This window comes from Mus musculus, chromosome 7 (assembly GCF_000001635.26).
Source record: "Mus musculus strain C57BL/6J chromosome 7, GRCm38.p6 C57BL/6J".
NCBI lineage: Eukaryota > Metazoa > Chordata > Mammalia > Rodentia > Muridae > Mus > Mus musculus.
This window is the reverse complement of record NC_000073.6, coordinates 101,092,352-101,103,729: the sequence shown is the minus strand read 5'-3', so window position 1 is coordinate 101,103,729 and position 11,378 is coordinate 101,092,352.

Sequence of the window (11,378 nt, the reverse complement as noted above, 5' to 3'; positions counted from 1 at the left end):
CTGCTGTGCAGGCTAAATGAACTGTCAGGTGTATGGAATATATAAAGGGCTGAGTAGGACTAAGCTAAGGACTGCCAGTCTAGATGCAACAGAGAAGGCTGAGTGACTGTCTATGTGGGATGCTGAACGGAGCTTCCACCACTAGCTGCACTGTGATTACAGCTCTGAAAACCAGGTATCAAGGAATGGAAGTCAGGTGGGTGGAAGCATGCTAGTTCAGTGATAGAGCAAAACATTTGCGTTAGACGGCATGCTCCCTCTTCCGCCTCGCTCTGGCTCCTTGACAATCTTAAAGACACTTTTCTAATGGCTTCTTCCCTTATTCGGTCAGAGGGGGAGAGTGGATGTTAGAATTGTAGTGAAAATTAAACGGACTATTTATGCAAGTGCTGGCCAATTGTGCTGGCCAAGATTGTTCTAGTACCATTGTTGAGAGAGGCAGAGACAGAGATAGACAGAGACAGACAGAAACAGAGAGATAGAAGAGGCCAGGCTGGCAAGATAGGTCAGTGAGTGAAGGAGCCCTTTGCCAGGCCTGGCTATCTAAGTTTGATCCCCTGAACGCACATGATAGATAGAAGGAGAAAACCAACTTCTACAAGTTATCCTCTGATCTCCACATGCATGCCATGCATACAAAATAATCAAAACATGTTAAAAAATATTAAGGCCAGTTTAATGGTCCACACCTTTAATTCCAGCACTAGGGAGTAAAAGGCAGGAGGACCTCTGTGAGTTCGAGGCCAGCCTGTTCTCCATATTGAGCTCCAGGACAGTCAGAACTATATAGAGAGACCCTGTCTCAAAAGCAAGTAGACAAACAAAAATAAGTAAAAATTATTTATTTATTCATTCATTCATTAAAACGATTAAAAAGGCCAACCCTACTAGTACATTTCTGTAATCCCTCCATGTGGGAGGTAGAGGCAGGCAGTTCTCTGTGAGTTCAAGGCCATTCTGGACTACATAAGGAGCTTCAGACAAGTCAGGACTACCGAAAGGGAAAAAAAGAAGAAAGAAAGAAAGAAAGAAAGAAAGAAAGAAAGAAAGAAAGAAAGAAAGAAAGAGAGAGAGAGAAAGAAATAAAGAAAGAGAGAGAGAAAGAGAGAGAAAGAAAGAAAGAAAGAAAGAAAGAGAGAGAGAAAGAAAGAGAGAGGAAGAGAAAGAAAGAGAAGAGAAGGAAGGAAGGAAGAGAGAGAGAGAGAGAGAGAGAGAGAGAGACTCCCCTTCCCTAGCTAGAGAGGTGGCTCATGGTTAAGAGAACTGGCTGCTCTTGCAGAGGACCCAGGTTCAGTTCCCAGCATCTACATGGTGGTTTATAAACCATCTCTAACTCCAATTCCAGGGTATCCAACACTCACTTCTAGCCCCTGCAGGCACCAAGCACAAAAGTGATCTCAGGCATACATGTAAACAAAACAGTCATACACATAAATTTTAAATGGTAATTTTTATGTTGGTGATGCTGCACACTTTTATTTCTAGCACACAGGAGGCAGAGGCAGGCATATCTCTAGGCTACACACTCCAGACATAATGGAATATGCTTTTAATCCCAGCATGCAAAGGAGATGACTCTCTGTGAGCTCAAGACCAGGCTGGTTTACAAGTGAGTTATAGGACAGCCAGCGTTTAAAAAGGACATGTCTTAAAATAAAGATAATAAGAAATAAATCTTTTTAAAGTTTTTTTTTAATTCCCATGAGGAAAGATTAAGCCCCACTAGAGTCCTAGGTCTGCCTCTCTCTTACCGTGGGCCCCTGGAAAATCTCTGATTCCTCCTCGGCTAGTTTCTACATCTGTAACACTAGGATTCCACTAAGAAGCATTTCCAAGGACCAGCCTGAGAAGCATAGAATGGTACCAGTATATGACCCTTCTGTGAAGAGGGTACCCAGAAGAGTCAGGCAGGGACCTACGGAGAAAGATGGAATTGTGGGATAGGGACAGCAAGATGGGGAAGCGTCAGGCTAATATGAGCTGCTTTGTGGAGGAAGTAGGCCCTTTTCAGCTTAGGAAGCCTGCCTGCCTATTTTCCCACAGCCTGCCCAGTTAACGCCTAAACAAAACAAGCTTTCCTGCTCCCTGCTGCCTGCTGGAGGGTGGGGAGCCAAAATGAGCGTCCTGGAGGCTGGCAGACACCCTGGCATCCTGCCTGTGCTCCCTGGGCACCCGCCCTTCCCCTGTCTGCAGCACCACCCTCAGCCTTCGCAGCCCCTCCACGCCCATGCTCCCCTTCATTTCCACCCTTTCTAGGTAGATACCCCCAATTTCTAAGCCTGCCGGACTTCCTAGGCCAGCGTGGGCCACTAAGTCCAGGTTTAATTCTCACTGTGCTGTTGTGGGCAGAGCATCTGGCATCAGAATGCCTGGAGTGGCTGTCGGTCGCCATGGGAGGGAATTCCCTGGCTCAGGAAAACTCTTCCAGAGGGAAAGAGCAGGTGGCAGTCTCCCCACAAGACAGATGCCGCCCACAATGTAAGCAGAGCCAATCCTGGGGTGAGAAACATCAAATCTGACAACACACACACACACACACACACACACACACACCTTCTGTCTGATGTTTGTCTATACTAGGCATATTAATACTAGCCCGTGCCTCATAATAGCTACCGTGTGGCAGACTCTATTCCAAACACTTCACCCAGATACCTAATTTAATACTCACATTTCTGCGGTAGGTACTGTCATTAGCCCCATTTTATAGATGAGACATTGATAAGTAATTTGCCTAAGGGCTCAGTCTCTAAGTGGCATAGTGGCATACTGGGATGTGTCCTCAGTTAATAAGGCCATTGTGTGCTATGTCAATCTGTCACTAGATGATAGTATCCCCATAAAACATTGCATCTGCACTTCGAACCTGGTAAAATACATCTTGTATCTCATAATCCAAACACTTGGACAGATTGGCTGAGGATGAGAACCGTGTAAGAAGTACTGTTTAACCCTCTCTTAGGATGGAGTCATTTTTTTTTCCCTTTGAAACAAATTCTCCTGTATTCCAGGCTATCCTCAAGCTCAAAATTCAGCCAGCGAGGGCCGGAGCAAGCAGAGGTCCTGAGTTCAATTCCCAGCAACCACATGATGGCTCATAACCATCTGTACAGCTACAGTGTACTCATATACATAAAATAAATAAAAGAATCTTAAAAAAATTTTCAGCCAAAGATAACCTAGAACTTCTGGTACTTGTACCTCTAAATGCACACAGTAGCATACATAATTTATTCCATACTGGGGATTGAACCCAGAACCTCCTGCATGCTAGGCAAGCACCTTACCCACTGTGCTGAGTTACATCCCAGTCCAGTGCAGTAATTTGACTTGGGAGGAGAGGCAGTGGCCGACATGAGGAAAATATCTCTTGTTATGTGAATGAATGCCCTTGACTTTCTTGGGGTTCTTTCCACCTCTAAAATAGGTTACAGTTGCCCACCCTCCTCCATATAAAAATGTGGCTGTGTTGAGTCAGTGTGTCAGCACTAGTTTCTGGGGTGTAAGGGGTTGTTTATAAGCACACCCAGCTGGCTCCTGACAACAGCTGTCATAATAATAGCTAACATTTTCTGGATGCTTGGTGGGGGGCACCAGACACAACTCTGAAGGCTTTGATGTGTTCACCCACTGATTCTCTCAACTTCCATTATCTTGATGTTAAGGGTGGCGTTAAGTAACTTGTCTAAGATCATAGAATTAGTAACAGGCAGGGATGCCAGATGGCCCTGCTGCTGTGCTCCGGGTTAACCACTCCATCTGAGTTGCTGGATGCACCCAGCTTCCTCCTCATGGGAACTAGGCACCAAATTTAATTGAGCAAATGGAGACTTTACCCATAGTGTTCAAGAGCTCCCGATGTAGACAGGCAAGCAAGGTCTGAATCCGGGAAATTCCAAGCACAGTGCTATGTGAGTTCCCAGTGAGGAAAGACTAACTCTGTGTAAAGGAAGGGACTCAGAGGCTGCACTGAAAGTAGGCCATGGTGCCTGGGATCTTGGTACTCAAAACAGAGGAGCAGTGAAAGCAAAATGCCAGGTTGGATGGGCCTGAGCCAGCAGGACAGTCCTAACTAGTGAACTCTTTACAGGTCCCCTTCTTGGTTGTTTGGCCTAAAACGTAAAACGCACTGCCCTTTGAAGCCAGGCATGGGAGTAGATACCTGACTAGGGCTTAGGAGGTGGATGAGAGAGGATCAGTATAGCTGGTCTTTGCTACTTTCAGGTTCTTCTTTTTCCCACCCTTTATTTCTTCTGCCAGTCCCCCGACTCCCTGTTCACTAGATAGTAGAGAAAGAAGATAGAGGAGAGGGAGACTCACACACTCACACACTTACTCACTCACTCAGAGAGAGAGAGAGAGAGAGAGAGAGTCCTGAATCTAATCTCTTTCTTTTGTTTCTTCTTTGAGCATGACTACTAACAAAACTCCAACCAACCCCCTTGGCTATTGGGGTGCTAGCATTTATTACCCTCTAAAAAGTGCCCAGAATTACAAGCATCACACAATCACAGAATCCATCTGCAACTGGCAAAACCACACCTCTGCTAGAGCACTAGGCATATCACAGTCAGCTGCTGCAGACAGTCCGAAGCAGCCTCATATCCCCACACCTGGGACTGAAATGAAAACATGTTCTTATAATATTTTTGTATTTTTTAAAGAAACCAAAATTCCAGAGTTCTCACCACAGGTCAGGAAATCAAAGTCCTCCTCAGCTATGAAGTGAATTTGAGGTCAGCCTGGATTCCATAAGATTCTGTCAGGGTTGGGAGAATGTGATAGCATATGCCTGTAACTTCAGCCATCAAGTGGCAGGGCAGAAGAGTCACCACAAGTTCAAGGCTTGCCTAACCTACATAGTGAGTTCCAGATCCTGAATTCAAAGCCATTCTGAGCTACACAGGGAGTCCCAACTCAAACAGAACAGAACAGAACAAGCAATGACTTTTTATAGTATTTACTGCCCTGTGTTATAGGAACATGTTCTGGCTGCCTTTCTTGTGCTGTCAGTGCCTCCTGCTCCCCAAGCTCAGAGGCCTCTATTACATTTGTCTCTATCCATAAAACCAATGACAGTGTATCTGGAAGGCTTGCTGGATGGACAGATTTGAAGGCCTGACACTTGGAAGTTGACCAAGGAAGTTGACAGGTAAAACACTAAACATAAGCACCCAAGTCATAGAAACAGGCCTAGTTCAACAGGGTGTGCCTGGAGGCCGGGCTACACAGCCTGGTCCTTTACTCCTATGTAGCCTTCTCTGTCTGCTGCACAGGGATTGTGACCTTCAGTAACTCCTCCCAGAAGTACCTTGTGAGTGGGGGGCCTGTAAGGAGAGGACACAATGGGTCAGAAGGATAAGACACTGGGCTGTTGGCTCAGTAATTAAGAGCACTGGCTGTTTTTCCAGAGAACCTGGGTTCAATTCCCAGAATCCATATGGTGGCTCACAACCATCTGTAATTCCAGTTCCCCTTCTGGCCACCTCACACACCAAACACACAAGTAGTGCACAAACACACATGCAGCCCAAACACCCATACATAACATATTTTCTTAAACTGCACAGGGTCTGCATAGATCTAAGCCGGATGGGGTCCTAGCACTGAGAGGGGAAATAAACACAGTTTCCAGAAATTCTCTCTGACTGACAACCACTCACTAAAGAAAAATTAATTTTCTCCAGTGGACTCTCCATGGGTATACAAACCACACTTAACAGCAGGCCCCATGCCCCGCACGCAGTAGACGGCTGACACAAAACTCAGTGGTAGTTTTGGAACTTTGGGCATTTTTGTTTTTCCTTACAGGTCTTTTGTTGGTATATCATAGTTTCCAATTTCAAGACTTCTGCATATGAAAATGTGTGAGTCCCTGTGTCTAATGTGTTTCATGTGCTTTTTCTTTTGAATTTTTGTTTTGTCCTATTCTGGCTTATTTGTTTGTGTGTGTGTGTATGTGTGTGTGTGTGTGTGTGTTTATTGTTATTATTATTTTGAGGGAGGGGTTCAAGACAGGGTTTCTCTGTGTAGCCTTGATTGGCCTGGACACACTTGGTAGACCAGGCTAACGGCAAACTCACAGAGACCTGCCTGCCTCTGTCTCCTGAGTGCTGGGATTAAAGGCATGCACCCCCCACTGCCTGGCTGTTATTATTTTTTTTAGATGTCTGTTTTTTTTTCTAATGAACGAGAGAAATAAAGGGTGTGGATTTGGGTAAATGGGGAGGTTATGAAAGGAGTTGGGAGAGGGTAAATCTTGATCAGAATATATTATATGAAAAAATATTTTCAATTAAAAAAAGAAAAAATGTACTTTTGTTCAAAAAGAAGAGGAATCACAAGACACTCGGGGCTGGGTCACACTAACACCCATGCCCTCCCTCTCTGCACACTGAGCATTTGTTTGGGAGTTTTCAGATTGACTGGTCTGACTTTTGACCCCTGCTGCTTTTGTTTTGTGGCTGTAACTATATACACGAGATGCTGGAACCTCTCAAATACCTCTCACAGCCCCTCCCTCCAGTGTGTTCTTTGTATCTCACTCCGGCCCTTGGCACAGGTGTGGCCCTCAGAGCTCAGTAGGTGTTGGTATAGACAGGGTCTTGTTTTTGTTTTGTTTTGTTTTGTTTTTTTCATTGCTGGCGATCAAACCCAGAGCCTTGTGCTTTTTAAGCAAGTGCTCTATCACCTAACTGCGTCTCCAGCCAAAGTCTTGAGTTCTTTAACATCAAGGGTCATGGTACTTTCTAAGACTTTACTCTCTGGGGCAGCAGACAAATCTTCTCTAAGTCAGTGCTGATCCCAGGAAAGTGACTGTATCAAGGCCACAGGGCACCCCATCTGATGGACAATCTTTGAAGATAACTCTCTACTCAACACTCCCATCCATCCCTGTGTCTCAGAAGGTCAACCCTCAGAGGCTGTGCCTCCAGGCCACCTTTCCAGCTTCCACTTGGGCTGGTTGGAACAGTGAGGGGACTTGAGGATCAGAGCAGAGAGGGGTTGTCATGTTTTTCCACTGCTCCCTGTTGGATCACCATCCCACTAGGCGGCACTGCCTCTTCCTAGGTTTCAGGAATAGGAGTACTGAGACCTTTCTGGCCCGAGATAGGAGTTTCCACAGTTGCTCAAAGGGAGGCTCTGAGGCTGGACACTATTACTGATGCTATGGTGTACTTACAGACAGGAGCCTAGCATGGCTGCCCTCCAAGAAGCCCAACAAGCAACTGACTGACAGATACTTACACCCAACCAATGCTGAAGTCGGGGACCCCTGTGGTTGAATTAGGAAAAGGCTGAAAGAAGATGAGGAGGAGGAGGGTGACCCCAAAGGAAGACCAGCAGTCTCAACTAACTCAGACCCCTTTGATCTCTTAGACACTGAGCCACCAACCATACACTAGCGGGTATGACCCTCGCCATATATATATATATGTATATAATCAGAGGACTGCCTGGTCTGGCCTCAATGAGAGAAGACTCACTTAACCCTCAAGAGACTTGAGGCCTCAGGGAGTGGGGAGGCCTGGCGGGCTGGGGGAGGGGGGAGGCATCCTCTTGGAGGGGGGGGGAGGGAAGGAATGGGATGTGGAACTGTGGGAGGACTGACAGGGAGGGAGGTAATGACTGGACTGTAAAAAAAAAAAGATATTATATATTATATGTAGAGAGAGTTACCAAAGTTGCTAGCCTCTAGATGATGACTTTACTTGACTTACTTGACTGTCCCTTTAACCTATGCACACTTCAGTATGCTTATTTCTTCACTGAAGTCTCTTGCAGGCAGACGCAAGGTCCTCCACCTGAGTCTGCCATTTAGATCAGCCACGTCAAGACTTTCCTCAGAATGCTAAGCCAAGTAAGTGAGCAGCCCCGCCACCATTCCTACTTCTGGACAAAGGACTAGCATTTCTAGGGAACCGCAGGGTCTGATTCTGGCTTATCTGTCACTTGAGAAACCTCTTGTGGGCAGAGTCAATGAGTTGGAACACTGTGGCAAGGTGACAGCTGCTGATGTGACTCAAAGCACAGAACAAAGCTTGCTTCCAGGCAGAGCTTTGTTGTCCACTTGCTCAAGCAACTGAGCAGGACGCAGCAGGAAACCAAGGACCAGGAGCTTCAGGCAGGTTCTCCAGGGCCTGGCAGGGCCTGGCAGAAACCCTAGGGTGCTGGAAAAGTGACAAAGGACACTCATATCAAAAGAGAGAACAAAGGCTTGACAGAAGGAAGCAGGACACTGAGGGAAAGGATATGATGCTTCCCATTGACCCTCAGCTTTCCTCAAAGCGTAGCCCCTGTGATGGTTTGTATATGCTCAGGTCACAGAGTGGCACTGTTAGGTGTATCCCTGTTGGAGGAAGTGTGTCACTGTGGGTGTGGGCTTCAAGACCCTCATCCTAGCTGCCTGGAAGCCAGTATTCTGCTGGCAGCCTTCAGATGAAGATGTAGAGCTCTCAGCTCCTCCTGCACCATGACTGCCTGGGTGCTGCCAAGTTCCTGCCGTGATAATAATGGACTCAATCTCTGAACCTGTAAGCCAGCCCTAATGAAATATCTTTTATAAGAGTTGCCTTGGTCATGGTGTCTGCTCATATCAGTAAAACCTTAACCAAGACAGCCCCTCACCATACCCCACCCTGGAATGGGACTCCTGGCCAGAGAGGGGCCTCCAACACCCTTATAAGCTGTCCTTCACCCTCACAAGCTATCTTTCTCCCTCAAAGCTGGGCTGCCAGTCACTCAGCCCCTTTCACTTCCCTTGCTAACCACACCTGCCCCTACCAAAGCCACAGGAGCACCTACATTTCAATTTTCGTTTCCTCTGCACCTTTGTGTGTTTCTTTTTCTCAACAGAGGTGGGGCCTGACACCCTGAGCTCTCTCATCAAGGCCTCTTTGTAGTTACTCCTGCCTGACCCCAACCACATACTCTGTCCTCTGTCTTCCTTGCTGCCTAGATCAAGCTGTCTGCCCTTAGGCTCCTCTGCTTAAATGCACCCTGTTTTTTTTTCCAAATTAAGTCCAACGTCTTGGAGATTTTGTTTTTTGTATTGTCCACAATTTTTTTCAAGAACTCATCCAAAATATCCCAGATAAATAGCTAATTCTCATTATCTTTCTTTTATTTATCCTGATTAATTTGAAAGCAATATAACATGTAACTGTCTATACTGTTAGCAACTATACACAGCCAATCAGATTATTCTTTTTTCATTTCGTTTTGGATGTATTTTGTGGTTTTTTTTTTTCAACAAGGACTTAAGTAGCCCAGGCTGGCTTCCAACTCACTGTTTAACTAAAAATGACCTTGAACTTCTAATCCTCCTGCCTCTACCTCCCAAATGTGTGTGTACTTTGAACCTTCCTTGAATATTTTGAAGCCTATTCTTCACATAGTTCTTAGTGGCATATTTAGAGTATCTTTTAGAATAAGGCACCTGCTATGATCTAGCTACAACTTTTCAAAGGCTACAAAAAATTCCAGCTAAGAGCCAGGACTTTTCCATTTATTTTGATTCTCTCTTAAAGGACTTGCTTGAAATTGGTAGATAATTCTCTCATCTACAGGAAGAGAGGCAGTCAAGGATAAATTTTAGAGTGCTCCTTCCTGCCCACTCCACTACCCACTCTTCACTGTAAGCTTTTTCATGGGTGCCAGAGTGGCAGCTAAGGGCAAGCTTATTGGTTGGCACCAGCCAGCCTAGACATCCTCACCTCTCAAGTCCATGTGTTGCGCCCATCACACCGTATGCATCCATTGTCCCACACTTGCCGGGCTGCCTTAGCAATCTCACACTTTTTAATGACTTCTGCATGCGCTGGTCCCCTTGCCTTCAGCACCTTTCCCCCCTCTCTCTGCAGGCTAAGCTCCCATTTCCCCCTTTTAAATATCAGTTCAAAGCCATCCTTATTAATTAACAGTTTGCCCATAGCTGGGTGCTGTTGCCTGCCTTTGAATCCCAGCACTAATACAGAAGCAGGCAGATCTCTGAGTTTTAAGGCCAGGCAGAGCTACAGAGTAAAATTGTCTGTCTCAGAAACTAAAATAATGAGACTTCTTTGTTAGGTTTTGTTCTTGTTGTGTTTTGTTCTGTTTTGAGACAAGGTCTCATTCTGAGGGCCACACTGACCTGGAACTCACACTGCTGCCCAGGCTGGCTTCACACTCACAACCTACCCTTTGCCCGAGCCTTGTAGGTGCTGGGTTACAGGTGTGAGCCACCAGGCTTGTGAAAGCCACTGCTTCTGTGAGGAAGTCCTCCTTTCCCTCCCTAGCTGTGAGTTTGTTCTTCCAGGCCTAACCTGACTCAGATCTTGGGGAGAGCACCAAGCAAATGCTTCTCTTTGGCTGCATCCTCTTTTCAATTCCTCTTTCTTTTCACACTCGAGCCCCATCTGAGCAACTAAAGCTCTGTGACCTTAGGCAAGTCACTGCACCATCCCTGGACCTCCCCCTGAGAGGACCCCTTCTCCCGCTAATGATCCTCCACAATGCTGAGTCCACTGCCAGCAAGGTTACAGGGGCCAGACTCCTTATAAACAAATTGCCTCTTGGATCCCCATCCCCCCACCCCTTCCAGAAATCCTTATTTCAGGGGTGAACTTAGCCAAGCCCCACTTCTTAAAATAGAAGTGCCTGAACTCAGCGAAGCATTGAGATTTGCCTGTCATGAACCTATTTCATAGCTTTTTCCTTTATCGTCCTCCTGAATCCTTGAGCCAGCCTACTTGCCAAAGATAACCTCTGACCAGGACTGAGACCAGACAGCAAGCCTTCTCCTGCACCAGGCCTTCGCCTCACCTGTTGCTGCCTCATGAGCTCTCAGGGCCAAAGCTGCAGACGTCCGACAGTTTTACTTCCCTCCTGGCTGCAGAGACTACACAAGAGCAACTGTCAGAGCTCAGGCACTTCCGTTTCACTCCGAACCAGGCCTCCTTTCCACCTCCTTTCTAGGCAGCAAGCAAGCTGTGGGCCTCTGTGTGTGCCAGCTCCCAGATGGTCTTGTTCCTCCTGGAGGCTTAGGCCAGTCAGCATCAGTTCTGAACTCCCTACGGACGAGAGAAAACCTTGTGTGCTTGAGGCAGGAAGCCTATTTGCCTCAATCTCTGGAGAATAGGGTTCTGGCCTTGATGAAACTTCAGTTCACCTGTATAGTTGGGGACAGAAGAAACACGCAGAAAATCATGAGCCCCCTAGTCCTGATGAAACCTGTTCAATTTTAAAAATGGAAAGATCCCCTCTTAGAAAGGGACTGGCTCAGGTGGAAAGGCAGTGATGTTCCCGGGACATTCGTAGGGAAGCCTGATCTTTTTTTGTTTGTTTGTTTTGTTTTTCAAGACAGGGTTTCTCTGTGTAGCCCTGGCTGTCCTGGAACT